This window comes from Octopus sinensis, linkage group LG1 (assembly GCF_006345805.1).
Source record: "Octopus sinensis linkage group LG1, ASM634580v1, whole genome shotgun sequence".
NCBI lineage: Eukaryota > Metazoa > Mollusca > Cephalopoda > Octopoda > Octopodidae > Octopus > Octopus sinensis.
The window spans coordinates 83,706,229-83,729,060 of NC_042997.1; the positions used below are offsets into that span (position 1 = coordinate 83,706,229).

At 34.9% G+C, this 22,832-nt stretch overlaps 1 protein-coding gene across 1 annotated transcript in view; it reads right to left on the reverse strand.

Annotated features, from left to right (window-relative positions):
• Positions 1–22,832, reverse strand: part of LOC115217359 (transmembrane protein 135-like) — a 631,865-nt gene that overhangs the window by 188,088 nt on the left and 420,945 nt on the right. The window lies entirely within an intron of this gene.

The window sequence follows — 22,832 nt, forward strand, 5'->3', positions numbered from 1 at the left end:
AAAAAATGATTCATTCAAAGCAGACACCACAAAAATATATATGAATAATTCTTTTTTAGAATGGTGGATCTTGAAGCAGATAAAACTACAAATAATCCTTTCTACTATAGGCGCAAGGCCTGAAAATTCAGGGAAGGGGACTAGTCAATTACATCGACCCCAGTGTTTCACTTGTACTTAATTTATCGACCTCAAAAAGATGAAAGGCAAAGTCAACCTTGGTGGAATTTGAACTCAGAATGTGAATACAGCTAAACATTCTGCCAGCTCACTGCATTAATGATAATAACAATAATAATAATAATCCTTTCTACTATAGGCACAAGGTCTGAAATTTTAGGGAGAAGACTAGTCAATGACATCGACCCCGATACTTGACTGGTACTTAATTTGTTGACCCCAAAAGGATGAAAGTCAAACAGAATTTGAACTCAGTATGCAAAGACGGATGAAACACTGCTAAGCATTCCACCTGGCATGCTCATGATTCTGCCAAAAGCTACAAATAATATGTAAATACTGGGTTAAAAACCCTATTTATTCAAGATCCACTATTCCAAAAAAGAATTACTTCATGTTCTCTCAAAGATTATAAATTTGTATGTTATCAACAGTCTACGATTCTCTTTGGTAATAATAAAGTTTCTAAAATGGATAGAGAAATTCAAAGGACTGCTTTGGTCCAATGGTAGAACACCTGTCATGTTTACAGGAGATATGGGTTTGAGTCCCATGGGCAGCTTTCAGTGTTTTCTATCCAAATGGTTTTTCAACCCAATATTTACATGCTATTATTTATAGATCTACTGTTTCAAAGAAAGAATCATTTTGTGTTCTCTCAAAGTTTATAAATTCTTATGAGGCTGAAAAAAATTATATATATAGATATGTATTTATGTGTGTGTGTCTTTGTGTCTATGTTTGTTCCCCCACCATCACTTGACAACTGGTGTTGGTGTGTTTATGTCCCCATAACTTAGCAGTTTGACAAAAGAGACCAATAGGACAAGTACTTGGCTTACAAAGAATAAGTCCTGGGGTCGATTTGTTCAACTAAAAAACTCTTTAAGATGGTGCAAGCATACACCAGAGATGGTTATGGAAAAGAGAAAATGGTGATTTTCTCCAGGATATATAAAATACATACAGATAAAAAGATTGGAACAAACTGTCCTGATATAAATTTAAAATGAAAATAAGATCCGATAATAATTGGATATTGAAAAATTCTCCAAACATAATAACCTCCAAATGAAGACATCAAAGCATATTAAAAAAAAACCCCATTAATTATAACGGTGTTTAGAGAAACAAAGCTAGCTAAAAATTGAAGCAGTACCTGATAATTTTTCCCTATGCTATGATAGCACCTCTAGGATATGCTCATATTCTGCATAAGAAAACAAAACATACCTTACATCTACTGAGTTACATAATAGTTCTAGAGAGTAGAGTACATTAGGATAATAATATGAAAAGATGATAGTAATAATAATGGGTATGATCACCAAAGAAGGACAGCTAATAAAGGAACCCACAAATCTGAGAACATGTGAGTCTAAGGACAAGTGTCTTCTCACAGTTGTATTCTCTGGCCTACAAGACCATTCATATAGACTATTATTGCATCTCTCATACAACTTCCAGCAAATAGAAGGCACTACCTATCTCTCTCTTTCCACCCTCAACTTCTTCCCAAGCTGTATATGGAGAAGTTGATAAGAGTTTGGGCAATGAAGTGGGTGTTTGCCTTTGCTTTTCATTTTTTCAATCATGTCAATCAATCTCTTTGACGATCATTCGTTACTAGTAACATAACTGTCACTTATAAACCCACAAGAGTTTATTTACATTTCTGAAGAAAAATGATACCCTTCCCCCCACATATAGAAAAATAAAAATTTTACGGAAAGTGGAAAGTGACAATCTTCTTCAAATGTAAACAAATACACGTGATGTGACGTAAATGGGACTCATATCGAAAGAATACCATCTCTTTTATTATACCCTTTAGACAGAATAAAACTGCCTGCCCTTCATGGTCATAGGAAGGCAATGGGGCAAGCCTAACAATGGACTTGGTTGATGGCCAGATCTGTTCTACATGCAACAAAAGCTGTTCAATAAAACTTCATAGTTCAGTAATGCTCAATTACTGAATGATTGTAACAGAACAGAGTTTCATCATGCTGTACACACACACACATCAGACAGACCTGGGTGATGATGCTACATGTTTGTAGAGTTTATGCTTAACAAGCAATATCCACTCCCTACCAGTAGTACTACTAGGCCAGGGACAAAAACAATTTGTATTATATTATCACAAGGCAATACAAATACGAAACATTAAACTATACTGGACAAGAGAAACATTTTTGAGAATACGTGTTATTTTCATCTTTTACTTGTTTCAGTCATTAAATAGTAGCCAGACTGGAGCACCACCATGAAATGTTTAGTCCAACAAATCACTCTTGTACTTGTTTATTCTGTCTCTTTTGTAGAGCTGCTATGTTAAGGGATGTAAATAAACTAACACCAGATGTCAGTTAGTGGAGGTAGGACACACACACACACACATATACAATGGGCTTCCACATAGTTTCCATCAACCAAATTCACTCACAAGGGATTGCTTGGTCCAGAGCTATAAATGATGACACTTGCAGTATGCTCAGTAAAGTGGTTGGAGTTAGAAAGGGCAACCAGCTGCAGAAATGATGCCAAAACAGACATGGAACCCGGGCAGCTCTTCAACTGGCCAGCTCTTGTCAAACCATCCAACCCATGCCAGCATGGAAAACAGACCTTAAATGATGATGATGATGATAATGATGAGGCATAGGAGTGGCTGTGTGGTAAGTCCCACTGCCTGGCACCTTGGGCAAGTGTCTTCTACTATAGCCTCGGGTAGACTAAAGCCTTGTGAGTGGATTTGGCAGATGGAAATTGAAAGAAGCACATCGTATATATATATATATATATACGTGTGTGTATATGTTTGTGTGTTTGTGTTTGTCCCCCCCAACATCGCTTGACAATCGATGTTGGTGTGTTTACGTCCCCGTAACTTAGTAGTTCGGCAAAAGTGACTGAAAGAATAAGTCCTGGGGTAGATTTGCTCGACTAAAGGCGGTGCTCCAGCATGGCCGCAGTCAAATGACTGAAACAAGTAAAAGAGTAAAAGAGTATGGGAAACAGCAACAACAGGCGCAGGAGTGGCTGTGTGGTGAGTAGCTTGCTAACCAACCACATGGTTCTGGGTTCAGTCCCACTGCATGGCGTCTTGGACAAGTGTCTTCTGCTATAGCCCCGGGCCGACCAATGCCTTGTGAGTGGATTTGGTAGATGGAAACTGAAAGAAGCCTGTCGTATATATGTATATATATGTGTATGTATGTGTATGTGTTTGTATGTCTGTGTTTGTCTCCCTAGCATTGCTTGACAACCGATGCTGGTATGTTTACGTCCCCGTAACTTAGCGGTTTGGCAAAAGAGACCGATAGAATAAGTACTGGGCTTACAAAGAATAAGTCCCGGGGTCGAGTTGCTCAATTAAAGGCGGTGCTCCAGCATGGCCGCAGTCAAATGACTGAAACAAGTAAAAGAGTAAAAAAAGAGAGTAACAGTGGCAAAAATTTTCCTTCTTTCTCACATAGGTCACAAAATCCTATGGGGGGTGGGTTAAAAGGAGTGAAGGACAAACGTTTGTGATATTCATGCCTTTACTGAAGGCACTTACAAAAGAGTTAAATAATAAATAGACTTCACTGGTGGTTGATGCTATCTCCAAGAGCAATGTGTGTATGTATGTGTGTGTGTGTGTGTGTGGATGAGGGGGTGAATAGAAAGAAAGCAAGTGGTTGGGGAAGCTCTGTCACCATCACAGTTGTTGAAATGTTGCTCCCTCTGATAACCCAAGCCAGCCTTTCACCAAGGGGTGATGATGATAGCTCCATAAAGTGAAATGATATGAAATGAAATGGTTTGAAAGTAAGATTCAGAAACTGGGTTGTTGATTGGAGGAACAGGGTAGATAGGTCAGTAGGTAGGTAGGCAGATAGGTAAGTGGTCTAGACCAGACTGCTACTGCTGCTGCTACGACTACTACTACTACTACTACAGCAGCAATAATAAATCACACCATTTAAATGCTTGGTAACCACAAAGTGACACATCCTTTCTCCCCAGTAGGTGTCACAAGAGGTAAACAGTGGGGGTGAGGAGAGAACATTATAAAAGATGTCAGATTAGAGGATGTGCAATAGTGACACAGGGGGGAGGGAGAGAGAAGAGTGGCATGTTTATATAACATTCAGGGAAGAAATAATAATAATAATAATAATAATAATAATAATAATAATAATAATAATAATAATAATAATAATAATAATAATAAGAAGAAGAAGAAGAAGAAGAAGAAGAAGAAAAGAGTAAGGATAAAAAAAATCCCACTAATAATAAACTCTTCTACCCCATAAATTATTTGCAACTATGTAACTTAGGCCTCCTCTTACCACTGCTACTAATCATACCAAAAAAAAAATGAAAGGAATAAAACAAAAGCAAAACAAAAAGCAACTAATAAAAATGTTTTCGTATTTGTCACAAGGGCAACATTAATCCAAAACATTGTGACACAATACAAAACATTGTTGAATGTACATAAAAATATATAATAAAAATATTGCAATTTATGACACACATCCACAAACATACACATTAACATATCTCTCTCTCTATATATATGCAGACAATTCATATTCCTGTATATATCTATCTATCTATCTATCTATATATATATATATATATATATATATATATATATTATATATATATATATATATATATATATATATATATATATCTATATATATATAGTTAGATACATTGACATACACATATTTGTGCATTATATTTATACACAGACACATATACATAACTAGATATAATGACACACACATCTGTGCATTATATCTATATACAGATATATTAGTATATATAAATATACATATGAATGCACACACATTTGCATGAAAATATCTATGTACTATGTACACTGAGGAGATGAATAATATATAAAACTTTGTGGGTGTTCCTTTTGTAGTTTCCTGAATACAGAATAGACATGTATACGGACAGTTCACACACACACACAAACACACACACACACACACAACGCAATCTGGCAGGATCTAATTTTGTTGGCATCTAAGAAGTAAATGGGAAAACTATACACAACCAATTTTCATTGTCATATCTGCAGAACAGTCTTTTAATTTCTTAACAACCATCATTTTGATTGAGAATGACAAAGGGAATTATGAAAGAGTTTGCAAGTCATGTGCTGGGTTCCCACTAGTAGGTGTAAGGGAAATCAGACACTATGATCTAGAGAGAAAAATTGAACTTCTATGGACATGTGATGTGTATAAAGAAGGATGGAAGCTGGATACAGAATTGTTGAACCCTTCTAGTTGAAGGAACAAGTAGAAGAGAAGCCCCTAAGGGAGACATAAAAAGAGGTAGTGATGGATGATATGAGGAGGTTAAACTTCATGAGGGATATGAAAAAGGGCCATAACTAGAGGCAAGGCATTGTGCTAGGCAAGACCAGTACAACCAACATTTCTTCTGGCTTTACATTCTGAGTTCAAATGCTGCCAAGTTTGACTTTACCTTTCATCCTTTTTGTGATTGATAAAATAAATACCTATTTCTTTATTACCCACAAGGGGCTAAACATAGAGGGGACAAACTTGGACAGACATAGGTATTAAGTCGATTATATCGACACCAGTGCTTAACTGGTACTTAATTTATCGACCCCGAAAGGATGAAAGGCAAAGTCGACCTCGGTGGAATTTGAACTCAGAACGTAACGGCAGCCGAAATACCGCTAAGCATTTCGCCCGATGTGCTAACGATTCTGCTAGCTCGCCGCCTTGATAAAATAAATACCATTTGAGCACTGGGGCTGATGTAACTGACAAGCCCCTCCCACTAAAACTTCAGGCCTTGTGCCTATTGTTTAGGCTGTTGTTTAGTCATATGTAAGCTCTGATCCTGCAGGTCTCTGATCAAAGATGTTCCTGTCTTGACCCTTCTATACATTTGTATATCTGTGACAACATTATCAATGAGTATTTTTTCCTTCCTCATTGTGAAATGCAACCATAAAAAGATTTGGTTACGATATAAAATCATGACATCTAAGATTATAAAAATCTCTGTCATTTATTCTAATTTGACATAAAAGTTTATTTACTATCTTACAATCACTGAATTTATTAGCTACACCAGCTCTTAATGATGTTAGAATCAGTTACTTTCATTAAAAACACCAACTGTGATTATCATACAAGTTAGAAGGTCAATTCTCTTCTGTAACAGCTATGAAGCAAAATACCAAGCCCCTTAGACTCAGCTGAAATGAGTGATATTGTTGGATACATTTTCTTCTTTCTTTCCTTTTTTTTTTCTTGTTTCATTCATTGCGCTGTAACTATGTTGGGTGCTACAAATTCATTAGAACCCTCCATTTTTTAAAATAAATGTAGATGTTCGTAACTAAAATTGAATTCTTTTTGAAATAAACAAATGGTTTTAACATTATGCTTAATCCCTATCTGGCCCAAGCATCCTACCAGTTTTACGCTCAAACTAGTCAGATATGTTTTATGTTCAATCATATCCTACAATGTCATTCTAGAATAAACAATCACATCATCAAAATGAGATAATGCATGATTAGTTCAAAACAATGTAAATAAATAACCTCTACACTTGACAGAGTAATCTGAATGTTAAAGGGTTAAATAGAGCAACATTGAAATTAAATTTCCCATAATTTCTGTTACAAATGAATATACCCGTTTTTAAAAATCAAAGATTCTATATCAGTAAGTTTTTTTTTTTAACCATTAGAAAATTTCATTCACTCAAACTCCCCACAGGCATTTTTGTTAAACTAACATTCACATCATATTTGTTTTCACTTCAATTTCTTTCACCTCAAATTTATGATATAAAAGTATAACCACACAAGCATGGCTAAGTGGATATGAAGTGTGCTGTGTTACCATTTAGCATTGAGTTCTGTATGAACTGCACTGAAAAACCCTTGACAAGTGTCTTTTACAGTAGCCTCAGGCTGCCCAACACCCTGTGGGTGAAACAAACAACTGGAAACAGTATGGAAGCCTGTCACCAATCCTTACCCATTTCTAAGATGATATTGTAATATTTCTTTATGGCCAGGAATGTTTTCATGGAAGACTATCAATGAAGGATGCTTACATATTAATTCAATGAAAAGTTTGTCCAGTAATTGAACAATTTAAAACTCATCAACTTTCATGACTTTCTCTTCTGTCATTTCATTGACACCAATGAAATTAGTTTCAACTTTGAATTGGGAATAGATTGCAGACTTGATTTATCAAGAATTTACCATAATGCACTATGTGAAACACAAACTCCACACAAACACAAGCACATACACACCCACACAAACACAAACCAAATCAATATGCAGTTGATATGCTAGAAATCATAGCCAAATCTTTATAAGGTCACATTCTACAATGAGAAAGGAAAAAAATATACATTGACAGTATTGTCACAGATATATAAATGGATGGAATGGTCAAGGCAAGAACATCTTTGATCATAGACCTACAGGATTGGGACTAACATGTGGCAAAACAACAACAATCCTTTTTACTATAGGCACAAAGCCTGATGTTTTGGGGGAAGGGGCTACTCAGTTACATTGACCCCAGTGCTCAACTGGCACTTATTTTATCAATCCTGAAAGGATGAAACGTAAAGTCAGTCTTGGCAGCATCTGAATTCAGAATGTAAAACCAGAAGAAATGCTGCTAAGCATTTTGTTCACCATGGTAATGATTCTACCAGCTCACAGCCTTTCTAAACAACAATGATAATACACACAGTTTTTGCACTGTTGAAACTTAAAACTGTGTGGTCAGTAATCAAGCACTTTAACCTCGTAGCCATCATAATACATTGTGTAGGCTGTAAATGTTGAAGTTAACAGAAAATGATATCCATTTATATGTGTCTATCCATCAGTGTCTGTCTATCTGTCTGCTCTTTTCTATCATGTTAAATACATACGCACAAATTTATATATATAAAGAACTTGCAGCAATAACTAGTTTGGACTTATTTGTGTAGTTTACGTATTGTTTGTTGCTGTAACAATGAAACTGAGTCTGTTTAATCAGAGGCATTGTTCTAATTCTTTGAACCAAAGGAATTTAAGAGATATATTTAACTTCTGTGCAAAAGCCGAGAATATGAATATGTTCATTATTCTATGACGCATGTAATTTGAGTGTGCAATGACCAGAACTTTAACTATCAGTGACATGGCTGATCATATATATATATATATATTATATATATATATATAATATATATATATATATATATATATATATATATATATGTTAACACGGTTATGCAGAAGATGTGTAAAGATAGGCAAGCATTTTTATAAACAACTAAACCACTCATGCATTACTGATAGACATTATAGTAGTGCAGTGAGTTGGCAGAAAGAGTAGCACAACAAACTAAATAAATGCTTTGTGGTATTTAACTTTGTGTCTGTATTCTAAGTTCAAATCCAGCTGAGGTTGGCTGTCTTATCTTCCTGAAAGATCAAGAAACAAATTATTGGCCATGTGCAAAGTTGATGTAAGCAATTATACCTCAGCCATCACCACCATCCCTACAATCAAGGCTGGAAAACTGTCAATGATAACCTCTGCTTCATCAACACTGACCTGAGCAGTGGCAGTGATAGCAGCAGCAGCAGCAGCAGCAATATCCTCAAGGTATTGCTGTTGTTACTTTTAATAATGGTCAACACAAATTTACTAAGAGTACCTACTAAGAGCTAGGTGGACTTAATTATATTTAAGTGTCACAGCTATAGAAACAATGTAGTGCTGATGCAAAGGCATGATCCACTAACATCTCATCTGATTGTCTGATATTCTCTTGGTCAATCTGTGGTTGAAAATGTAATACCAGGCATATACACAATTGTGGTCATGTACAAGTGTAAAAAACAATAATTTATTAACATTAGCATATTGTTCATCTCAGCATAAATTTTTGTTGTTGCATGTGCTGCATTCCTAACAACAATATAAATTCTTCTTAGATCTTTCTAAGTAGGCAGGCCTTGTAGGAGAATAACTGCTGAAACAAAGACAAGCCATGCTAGCAATAGCAACCATACTTTGGCACATTTCTTTCTCTTATTTCATTTATTACAATGAACTGGTATATACAGACAGCAAAGCATGATTATAGACAACAAAATGTTTAAGCCCAAAAGAATGGTTTCCATAAGTCAGAGAGCAATTTTTACTGTATTTCTATTAAGTAACACCATACAGAGAGTAGGCTTTATCAGAAATGTAATGCCAGATGGGGTGAAAAGGATGAGTAAGTAGGTAGATAAAGTGTTTTGCTCACAAACACAAGGAGCCACAAAACATAAATCATTTATTCACATTCTTCTCAGTTGCTTTTCCTGGCGCAAAGAAAGCCGATTCTTTAGTTGTGTATTTATGTATGAATACATGTGCATGTTTGTGCGTGTGCAAATGATTTATAAGCTGATATGGGGAGGTGAATTTACAACTAACAAACTGACTCTCTTATTAATCTCCTAACTATCTAGCTGGCTTGCAGCTCCAAATCCTTTGAGCCAGTAAAGTTAGTGAAAAGCTTTATGTGACAGACTGTTGCATGCAACAGTCACCTCACTCAACTAGACACAACTAAGCAAATGACCTAGAAGGAGATTAGCCACCAACTACATACAATATCTAATTCTTTTCTCAAACATAAATACTCATATTGCTACAACAATCAACTCTACAGCACCAGCCAGATGAGAACTAACTTTTCCTTGGGATAGCATGCTAGACTACTACAGAGTAATAACATTTTTAGAAAGAAAATCTGAAGTCGGTGTGGAAGCCAACAAGCCACAGCACAAAATGTATTTATAATAATGATCTATACTTTCCAGGGTAGGTATGTGGGCTTTGCTATTGTGAGTTAAAGAAATTGGGCATTAACATTATGCAATGACATTGATTGAACACAAACTGTTCAGTATTCAGCTGCTGGGCTGATATTATATTCATTCAGATATCTAGTTCCTTATTTCTCAACATAAATCATACAGACCAGCACCAAACTTCCCAATAATGATAATGATGTAGACAGTGATGATGATGATGTTGGAAATAAAGATTTCGTGTATTGGCATTGATTACAAATACAGTTGAAATGCAGTGAGTCAACCAGCTTTACATAACTGATATTCATTTCATTGACTCTGGAAGGATTTAAATTCAGATAACAACAACAACAATAATAATAATAGTAAATCTTTCTACAATAGACAGCATGTGGCCAGAAACTTGGGTGGGGGCAAGAAGGAGTAGTTAATTACATCTATGGTACTTTATTTTAGCAATCCTAAAAGGATAAAAGGCAAAGTCAACCTCAATGGAGGAGGATGAGAAAAAAGGAAAAGAAGAACAACAGTAATCCTTTCTACTATATCCCTCCCCTAAATCTGAGGCCTTAAACCTCAGATTTAGGGGAGGGGTGTAGCTAGTTATATCAACTCCAGTACTTGACTTGAACATTATTTTATCAACCCTTGAAGGATGGTGGAAGATTGGAACTTAGAATGTAAAGGATCTTACTACTACTACTACTACTACTACTACTGATAATAATGAACATAAATCTTTTCTACTATAGGAACAAGGCCTGAAATTTGGTGGGAGGGAGCTAGTCGAACTGGTACTTATTTCATTGACCTCAAAATGATGGAAAGCAAAGTTGACCTCAATGGAATTTGAACTCAGAACACAAAGACAAATGGAATGCTGCAAATGAACATATGTATACAGACATATATACATATATTCAAATACTGCTAAGCATTGTGCCTGGTGCAATAATGATTCTGCTAGTTTGCCATCTTTAATAATGATGATGATGATGATAATAATAGGCAGTTGCTCTCATGGCTTCTGATCTTAACTGATTGGAAGTATTATCATGTACGTTGTTTTGTCTTGGTATAAAAGATGGGCTACAGCAAATATTCTGCTCAATACCACAGATTTGCTTGTCAGTTGTTTGACTTTAACCAGTTGAGTATGTCCCTTAGTGGCTGATGATACGTGCATCTCTGATCATAAGCAGAAGTAGTGGGGGAGCATCATAGCCATGTGTTGAGAGGAATTCTTTGGGACTTGAATAATTCACCTCTGGAAACATGAGTGTTTTGTTCATCATCCTTAAACAAACCTTATTCAGGATCTTTTGAGCAGGATGGGCTACTTGACCTGAAGAAAATTCTAACTGGGCTTCACCTGCAAGGTCATGCACTGTTTATTTTGATACGAGATCACCATGTTGTACACATATGCTTGTGATACATGTGCCTGGAGTACCCTTATCAACAGGTAATCATGATGAGAATACTGGGCTTCGTATTTGTAGCCCAGCGTCACTCTGATGGCATGCACTGCTCTCTCAATCAATAATAATAATAACAATAATAATCCTTTCTACTGTAGGCAGAGGGACTGAAATTTTTGAGGAGGAAGCTACTTGATTACATTGACCCAAGTGCTCAACTGGTACTTTTATCAATGAAAGGCTGAAAGGCAAAATCAACATTGACAGAATTTGAACATAGAATGTAAAGTTGAAAGAAATGATACTAAGTGACTTGTCTGGTGCAGTAACATTTCTGTCAGCTCACCATCTTACCCAATAACAACAACAGTAATAATAATAATAATGGTTTCAAATTTTGGCAAAAGGCCGGCAAGTTCAGGGGATGGAGTAAGTCAATTACATTTACCCCAGTGCTCAAATAGTACTTATTTTATCGACTCAGAAAGGATGAAAGGCAAAGTCAACCACTGAAGAATTTGAACTTAGAACAAAGACAGATGAAATACTGCTAAGCATTTTGCCTGGCATGCTAATGATTCTGTCAACTTGCCACCTTAACAATAGTAATGATAATCCTTTCTACTAAAGGCGCAAGACCTGAAATTTTTTGGAGAGGAAACTAGTTGATGACATTGACCCCAATGTTCACTAGTACTTAATTTAACACCGCCGAAAGGATAAATGGCAAAGTCAACCTTGGCGGAATTTGAACTCAGAACATAAAGACAGATGAAATAATGCTAAGCATTTTGCTTTGTGTGCTAACAATTCTGCCAGCTTGCCACCTTAACAATAATAATAATAATTCCTTACATGGACTGACTTCATAACCAATAGCACCAACAGCAGCAATGACAACAACAATCATCAAACCCCACAATAACAGCAACAACAAGAAAGAAAAGCAAAACTCTTATTTATTTATATGATTTTGCCAGAAAGGAATGGCAGTTGTGTGAGTTAATCCATAACATTTTGCTCCATGCCATTAATTTGATATTGCTGATATGACTGGCTTGAATGGTTAGGAACTGTGAGCCAGCTGGAACATTTGGGGATTAATGGGAGGATAAGTTCGATAGCTGTGTTCCCCACCACCTCTATCAGCCAATAAATCATAAGTACGTACATACATATGACACCATGTACACACACACACACACACATACACACATGCATACACACATGCATGTATACACTTATGCACACATGTATATATTTATGGAGCACATACATGTGACAATACAACACAATTGCATTCCATTACCTTAATAACATCATCAGCTCAAGAGGTAGAAATAAATAAATAAAATAGCAAACTAAAAAATAAAAATAAACCACACATACATTTGTAAAAATGAAATATATCTATATTCGCTGAAATATACACACACACATGAATGCGTGTGTATGTATATGTAAGTTTGTATATATATATGTGTGTGTGCGTTTGTATATATATATATATATATATATATATATATATACAGACACACCTGTATTTATACATGTGTAAATGTATATATATATACACACAGGTATATATGAATATATGTATATATGCAAGTATACATATATTCATTATAGATATGTATATACATATATATACATGTCAACTGCCCACATTAATTTCATACTATATATATATATATTATATATATATATATATACACATGCATACAGTTATGCATATATATTCATATACATACATATATACATATATATATATACACATGCATACAGTTATGCATATATATTCATATACATACATATATACATATATATATAAATATACAAGCATATATATACACATATATGTATACATACATTTATGTATGTGTATGTATACAAACACATGGAAACGCAGGGACATATACCACAGATGCATACACACAGGCAAACACAACACAAACAAGCATATAGAAATATTAAAAAAAAAAATCCCCCACAAAACAGATGTATATAGATATTTATATTTTCTGTTCCGAATAATACAGCTACGAACCCAATTACAGTTCCATCAATAGAGAAAAGAGGAGAGAAAAAAAAAAGAAATAGCAAAAAAATTACTAAAGCAAACAGACCAACAAAATTCTAACCACCCGTACAACATGATAACCAACAACAATAAAAGCATGCCAGAATCTTTCTTAATTCTAAATGCTGGTCACAAAAGAAAATATAAAAGGAGGAGGGCCTTGCAACTGATTAATCGACTCAGTCATGATCAATGTCACAAATATTTATTTTCAAGATTTCCCGCCCAAATAATGTGAAAAACCTGCGTTGTATAAGCAATAAGAAAAGATATACAGTGATATTACATACAAGCTAGATATGAGGGACATTATGGTATTGGACTCTCAGTTATGAAAGAATTATGTGCATATGAGCATATGAATAGATATATCTATCTATATATATATATATATATATATACATATATATATAATATATATAAGTACACACATGTGCATATATAAATGCACATATGCACACACACACACAAGTACATAATCCAATTATGTATGTGCATACATATATATGCACACACATACATACAAATATATATGTATATACATACACACACAATTCAGTCATGTATGTGTTTGTATATATATATATATATATATTATATATATATATATATATGGAAAACGGACGCTAAACGATGATGATGATGATGTATGTATGTATATATAGCATCATCATCATAATTTAACATCAGCTTTCCATGCTGGCATGGGTTAGATGGTTTGACTGGAACTGGTAAGCCAGAGAGCTGCACCAGGTTCCAATCTGATATGGTAATGTTTCTACAGCTGGATGCACTTCCTAATGCCTACCCCTCCAAGAGTGTTATGAGTACGTCTTGGGTGCCATTTGCATGACACCAGTAACAACCACAACATACACATAATTCAGTTTTGTATATTTGTATGCATGTGTGTATATATATAAATATATTTAAATATACACATATGCACATGTGCACACATACATACATATATATATATATTGGGCCATTTCATAAATAGTGCAGTTTTTTATACTTTTTTATTTTTCAAAATTGAGGTAAACAAAGTCCTTTCTTAATCTAAAATATACTCTCTTGCATTTTCTACAATGCTTTTCTATCTATTTGGTAGACTTGCAAGGCCCCTCTTCCAAAATTCACTTGTCTGTGATGAAATGTACTCCTCCACCACCCCTCTGATCTCGTCTACAGTGTTTTAAATTTTTCTGTCCAAATGATTTTGAAGACTGCAAAATAAATGATAATCAGATGGAGCAATGTCTGGTGAATATAGTGGGAGGTGTATCGTTTCCCATTCAAACTGCTCCAGCTTTTGGAATGTCATCCTCACTGTATGTGGCTGAGCATTAGACTTGGAAAGTTTGTGAGGAACCCATTGACTCAATTTGCTGACTTTTCCAATGGCATGCAGGTGTCAAGGAATGGTTGAATGACCAAATCCAATCTTCTCTGGTAGTTCCTTGACACTTACGATGAGATTTTGTTCCACCTGGGTTTGCAGGATGGCCTTGTTGATTGAGCTCTACATGTAGAAACCATGCCAAATCAGACTGGAGTCTGGTGCAGCTCCCTATTTTACCAGCACTGGTCAAACCATCCAACCCATGCCAGCATGAACAACAGATGTTAAATGATGATGATATATCATCAACATCATCATTTTACATGCTAGATTAGGGCAGATGGAATTTGTTGAGACAGACTTCTACGATTGGATCCTTTTTATGTCACCAACCATCACCTGTTTCAAAGCAAGGTAATAACTTCCTTATGGCCAAATATGTTTTCGCAAGAGATTGGAAATGGAAAGCACCATTTGTGAGGGTGACACCAATTTGTAACACTTCTGCAATGCCAAGATACACACACATACACATGAAATGGGCTTTTTTGAGTTGTCTAGTAAACCTTCTCATAACACTTTGATCAGTGGGAAGGTACAGTACATTTACCAAAATTGCTGTGCAGTGAGATTGAACCTGTAATTATGTTGCTGGGAAGCATCAGCTTAATCACAAACCCATGCATATATATATATATAATATATATATATATATACATATGTATATACATATATATATATATATATATATATGAATATATGTAATATATATGCATGTATATTTGTATGTGTGTGTGTGAATATATATATATATATATATATGTATATGTATGCATATACAAGGAAATAAATTTTTACCATAAATATCGTTTCTTTACCATCATTATCTTACTGTTGAACATTGTACATAAAAACAAAAAAAATATAATAAAAACTAGACCGTGGTCATAAATATAATAGCAGTGGTAATAATAGAAATGATGACGATGATGATGACGATGGTGATGGTGGTGATGACGACGACACAAAATCGCATCGATAAAGGTATTTTGATGAAGTTAGTTAGACCTTACTGCAAGCTGCTGCTATGAATACAGAATTGAGCATAATGGAGATAAAACAGCAAAGCTTTAAAGTTTTGTTTATCTGTTTATTCATTTCCGATACATTCCTTCTGCAATTTATTTACATAGTTTACACATGCAGTAAATAAATGAATAAACATAAATATAAATATGAATAATATGTATATATGTATGTATATATATATATATATATATATATATATATATACATACACACACACACACACATATATATATATATACACATATACAGATATATACACACATATATGTACACATATGTGTATTCACATATATACATATACCCACTTATACATGCATATACACATACATATACACATATCTACACATACTCACACACAAACATATATATACATTCACATACACACACACACACATATGTAACTAATTGGACTTTGGGTATACATCTATCAGTATGTCAATTAAAGCACATTCACTGTTTGGGCTACCCTGATGTCATCCACATCCACAGTGTCTCTTCTACTATAGACCCATCCCAACCAAAGCCTTGCAAGAGAATTTGGGAGACGGAAACTAAAGGAAGCCCATTGTTTAAATGTGTGTGCATATGTGTGTGTGTGTGTGTGCACATGTGTATGTGTGTGTGCACACATGTATTTGGCAACTGGTGTTGGTTTGTTTATATCCCTGTAGTTTAGTGCTTTGGCAAAAGAGACTGATAGAATATGTACTAAATTTAAATAAAATAAGTGCTGGTCTTCATCTGTTCGACTAAACCCTTCAAGGCAGTGCCCAAGGATGGTTGCAGTCCAATGACTGAAACAAGTAAAACATAATAGATATATGTTTCTGAATTAGTGTTGCAAGATTCTTAATGTGAAACTGTGTGTTGAAACAGATAATGTTATGTTTTGGGACGGTCATTTATTATTTTTTCTTTTTGCCAAATAAACACATGCACTATATATTTGTTCTTCACTCATTTATTATTGTTCTTATTTTATGTTCATTGCCTGAAATCTTTCATCACACATGTGACCCCTTCAGTGACCCTTTCCATCCACATGTATCCTTCTGTGTCACAGGGTCTTAAGAGCAATGGGTAAAATACTTTAAGTTATTTAGTCACAATTTTTTATGATTCCGAGTTCAAATCCAATGAAGGATGATTTTGTACCTGTTAAGTACTGAAATCAATTTAATTAACTGTCCTCCATCCACAAAAAAAAAAAAAAAAAATCTAGACCTTGTGTCTATGTTAGTAATCATTATTTTCACTCTGAGATTACTGATTATATATATATAGCAATTAATGTTGTTACATGTTATTTATAATTCATTTCATATGATTTGCAAATCAGTCCTGTTTTGTGAAGCCAGACAATGTACCACATGTCTGCCTTGCATAATCATACATTAGAATTAATGGCAAACACATGGTTTCATAGAATAATATTATTAATATTAAAACCTGATAATCACTGTAAACCAGTGAACCACTAATTAGCCCACTGGATGTCTCTGTAAGCTCACCATCTAATAAGATAATTGTTTATGCATGCATGCACAGAATATCTTTTATTGTTAGTTTTTTTTTACTGCTTTCATTCATTGAACTATGTAGCTATGCTGAGAGCTGCTCTGAGCACCACCTTGATAGGGATAATCAAACAGGGTGACCCCGGTATTCATTTTTAAAGTCTGGTACTGGTACTTATTCTATTGGTTTCTTTTGCAAAACCACTAAGTTATGGGGATGTAAACAAACCAACACAGATTTTTGAGCAGTGGTAATGGCAGGGGGTGGGAATGACAAATGCAAAGACATACACATACAAATAGCAAATTCACTCACAAGTTACTAGTTGACACAGAGCTATTGTGGAAGACACTTGCTCAAGGTGCTGTGCAGTAGGATTGAACCTGAAACCATGTGGTTGCAAAATGAGCTTTTTAACCACATAGCTAAAATTTTGACAGGAAATTTTTTAGTATATAATGAATATGAGGAAAACAAACATTCATGGTCTCCAAATTTCCAATGTAAATTTTCCTTTTAAACATACCTTGCAATGACCAATGTCATATGAGTGAATTTGGTAGATGGAAACTGTGTGGAAGTCTACCATAGATATGTGTGTATATATATATCTTTATGTTTACCCTCTTCCCATACCACTTGATATCTAGTGTTGGTTTACTTACATCCCTGTAACTTAGTGTTTCAGTAAAAAGACTGACAGAATAAGTATGAGACTTAAAAATCAAGCACTGGGGTTAATTTGTTCAACTGAACACTTCAAGGCAGTGCCCCATAGTCTAATGATCTGTTGTCTGAGGTGGCATGGATAAACTGATACTTCTAAAACAATGGTGATGATATTTATGATATTGATATATTTAATACTAGCAGTATCGCCCGGCGTTGCTCGGGTTTGTAAGGGAAATAACTATATAAGCATTTTTAGAGATGTAAAGTATAATAGCCATCTCAATATGGCTAACTGTTACTGTAGCCTTTTACGTTCTGAGATTTAATAATACATTTTTAGAGAGTTACTTCCCTTATATAATAGCAAAAAATGCATTAAAAATGGGAAAAAAATGATGGTAAATTTTTTTTAAAATCGTAGACTCATCGTAGATGCGCACTATTACCCAAAAGGGCTCGATATGAATCCTGACTATAAGATACCCGCTTTTGGCTACACTGCACCGCAAAATGTGGGAGTAGTTAGGAATCTAAATCGTAGGAGACAGACACACAACTTCACTTTTATATATAAAGACTAGGTTCAAATTTTGGCACAAGGCCATCAAGCCTGGGGTAGGTGGTAAGTTGATAACATTGACCCCAGTGTTCAACTGAATCTTATTTTATTGACCCTGAAGGGATGAAAGGCAAAGATGACCTCAGTGGAATCTGAACTCAGAACATAAAGACAGATGAAATGCTGCTAAGCACTTTGTACAGCATGCTAACAATTCTGCCAGCTTGCCACCTTGATATATTATAAAATATTGAGAACCCAAGCATAAGAATGGCTTTGTTAAATCAATCCATAATGAATTTGTATACCTTCTGTGTGTCAGGGATGTGTATAAGAGAGAGAGAGAAGTGAGAAAGAGGGTCTGAAGAAAAAAAAGAGAGGAGTAATGATGTAATTATTTGTTTAAAAATATATTTATATTTAGTAATATTTCAATATGAATCTTCATAAAATGTATAAGCATGTTTGATATTAATATTTTCATGTTCTCTTTTTCTTATTTAAATTTGTATGTATGTATGTATACATACATACATACATATATATTTATTTATTTATTTATTTATTTCAATATCACCTCTTCATGTGTAACAATCAATTGATTAGCCAGTCTTTTCATCTAGCCATCAATTTAATTGCCTGTTAGCTAATCTATTTCTATTCATTTACCTATCTATGTCTGTCCACTATTCTGTCTATCAATTTATCTGTTTATTATCTACCTGTATATCTATCCTCCAGTCTGTCCATCTGTCTCTACCTGTTTGTCTATCTTCAGTTTGCCTATTTGTTTGGTTATCTCTCTGTCTATCTACTTTATCATCTATCTGTACATCATTCCATCTATCTATTTACCAGTTTAGGGATAAATCCATTAATCCATCTGTCTCTCAGCCTTCTATCAATATGTTTAACTATCTAACAACATTGTTATATTATAAGTGATCATATCTTGCCAATTAAAACATGCACTATATATTTGGTCTTCACTTATACAACAGAATATAATGTTTTTCAACATCTTACTAACCTGGTGAAGACCAAATATATAATGCACATGTTTAATTGGCAAAATATGACCATTCTTAAGTATAACACTATCTGTTTCAACACACAATTTCACATCAAGAATGTTGCAAAACACATCCATAAATGTAATATCTAACAATACTTTTCATTCTTGATCCCAACACAACTAACCACACATACAACTTAATGTCATTTATTGGGATAATAACTCAAAAGAGTGCACACCTAAACACAAGGTTGCAATAGATGATGTCAGTATAAGTGTTGTAAGGTAGAACAAAGATATATATTTATCTTTAATAAAAATTACATAAAAATGCCTATTCATCAATCCTGGAGCTCTTAAATCAGAGTTCCATTATGCTTATTAATATATTGAAATGGAATTCAACCTACCCAATAGATCTCTTCTCCGATTATAATATCTTTTATCTTTTATTTATTTCAGTCACTGGATGCAGCCATGTTGAGGTACTGCCTTGAAGGGTTTACCTGAATAAATCAACCCCAGTAAGTATTTTAAAGTCAGCTACTTATTTAATTGGCCTCTTTTTACTGAACTTCTAAGTTACAGGGACATAAACAAACCAATACCAGGTGGTGGTGAGAGACAAACACACACACACGCATGACATGCTTCTTTCAGTTTCCATCTCACAAGGCTTTGGTTGGCCAGGGGCTATTGTAGAAGATACTTGCCTAAGGTGCCACATAGTGTGACTGAACTCAAGATGACATAGCTGGAAAGCAAGCTTCATACCACATAGCCACACCATGGAATTTTTCAGTACCAAATACATTGTGAAGCACAGTGCCTATAAGTAAGATTAAGATACTAATTTTGGTAGCCCATAAACCTAATAGAATATGCTGTGACCCTACTTTTTAAAGGGACCTTGCTATACTTGCTTCAACTCTTATTAAAAACTGGGTATTTGAGATTGATCCAATGCTCTTCAAATTAAATACCAGCAAGATATCAATCCTGATTGTCACTTTGCATTTCCTTTAATACCTATAATACCTTCAGCTCTTTTATGACTGACTGAATGCTTAAGATTGATCCCAAACTTGGAATACTTCTGAGAACCAATGCATTTTAAATTAAACAAATTACAGTAATCAGATCAAATGACAGCAGTAAACGACCAGACACACTTCGTTTTTATCAGAGGTTAATTAATAGACTTGCCATTTTATTCCTCTGTCTTGATGCATTAAACTTGTCATATAATAATAAGGCTTAATTAGTATTTTTCTCATAAATAAGACCAGTTGAATGAATCACTAATGCCAGGAAGTTCCTACCTGGCCACCCCACTACTGTACACAACACAAATATGGTAACTGTTAGTTCTATATATGCAATCAAGAATTTTCATTGATTCGACTGTCTTGATGTTTGTATGCATCTCCCTCTCTCTCTCTCTTCCCCTGCAATGTACTTATGTACATTCGTAAATACACATGCACACATCTACAAACACATACACACATTTATGTGTGTGCTTATATACATACCTATATGTAAGTAAATATATATATATATAGGTGTGGCTATGTGGTAAGAAGCTTGCTTTCCAACCACATGGCTCTGGGTTCAGTCCCACTGTGTGGCATCTTGAGCAAGTGTTTTTTTACAATAGCTCAGGGCCAACCAAAGCCTTGTGAGTGGATTTGGTAGAAGGAAACTGAAAGATGCGCATTGTGTGTGTGTGTGTACTTGTCCTCCACCACTGCTTGACAGCCAGTGTTGGTGTATTTACGTTCAGCAAAAGAGATTGATTAAGGAAGTGCTAGGCTTAACAAAAATAAGTACCGGGGTCAAATCATTCAACTAAAAATTCTTCAAGACAGTGTCCCAGCATGGCTGCAAATGGTTGAATAATGATGATGATTATGATGAGAGAGAGAGAACATAGAGAGAGAGAGAGGGGGAGAGAGAGAGAACATAGAGGAGAGAGGGAGAGAGAGAAAGAACATAGAGGAGAGAGGGAGAGAGAGAGAATAAGCAAATTAGAGAGATAAGAAGAAACCAAGACAAAAATTGATAGACAAAGACACCGACACACACACACAAACACACATGCGTACACATGCAGAATCACTCAGTTCATACACTGCGACTGCATTCTTACAGTTGTTATCTTTGTATCCCTACCAACTCCAGATGAGGATGAAATAAGGCTCAATAAAGAAACTGCCTCATAGATTTTGTTCCTTTCCCTCCTCTTTTTTTTTTCCCTTTTTTTTATTTATTTATTTCTTTATCAGTGCCAACTGTGCAATCTTCCTGACACTTTTGACAGATGTTTCACTGTGCAAGAAACATCATTTCCTTATTATAGTTAAAGAATACACACTAGTAACTTACTCCCCCTCACAGAAACCATCGCCACGCTACAACGACCCCCACCACCATCACCATAGACACATTGAAGAAAGTGGTAGGAGGTCTGGAGATGTATTTTATCTAGCTTTATCAGCTGTATAGAAATTTCAGCTGCACATGAACTAACACATACTCGCAGCCAAGCACACAAAAATACACACACACAGTCACACACAAATACAAGCTTGTACACATTCAGAATGTACACAAACACACATACACACAAAGTATAACTGTGGTGAGTGCTGAAGTATGGGTGGTAAGTGCCACCCGCTGTCACTGCCCATTCTGTCATTGAGAATTGTGAATATGTGATGACCAGATTTGATTGGTAATAGTGACGTAGTTCTCAGACTTTTATCACTCTTCTTCATACCAGCTAATGTTGTTAAAAAAGGCATAAACATCACAACTCCTATTCTATTCACTGATATGAACAGGGTCTAATTACCTGTTGGCAGATATTTCAGATGCTAAAAAGGTCGCTAAATCTTTTACCTTTTCCTTGTTTCAGTCAGTGGACTGCAGCCTTGCTGGAGCAATGAATTTAAGGGCTTTTAGTCAAACAAATTGGAGAAACAGATAGACAGACAGATAGATAGAATGTTATATAAGGTTTTTTTTATAAATTTGTAATAACTTATCTCTCATATGT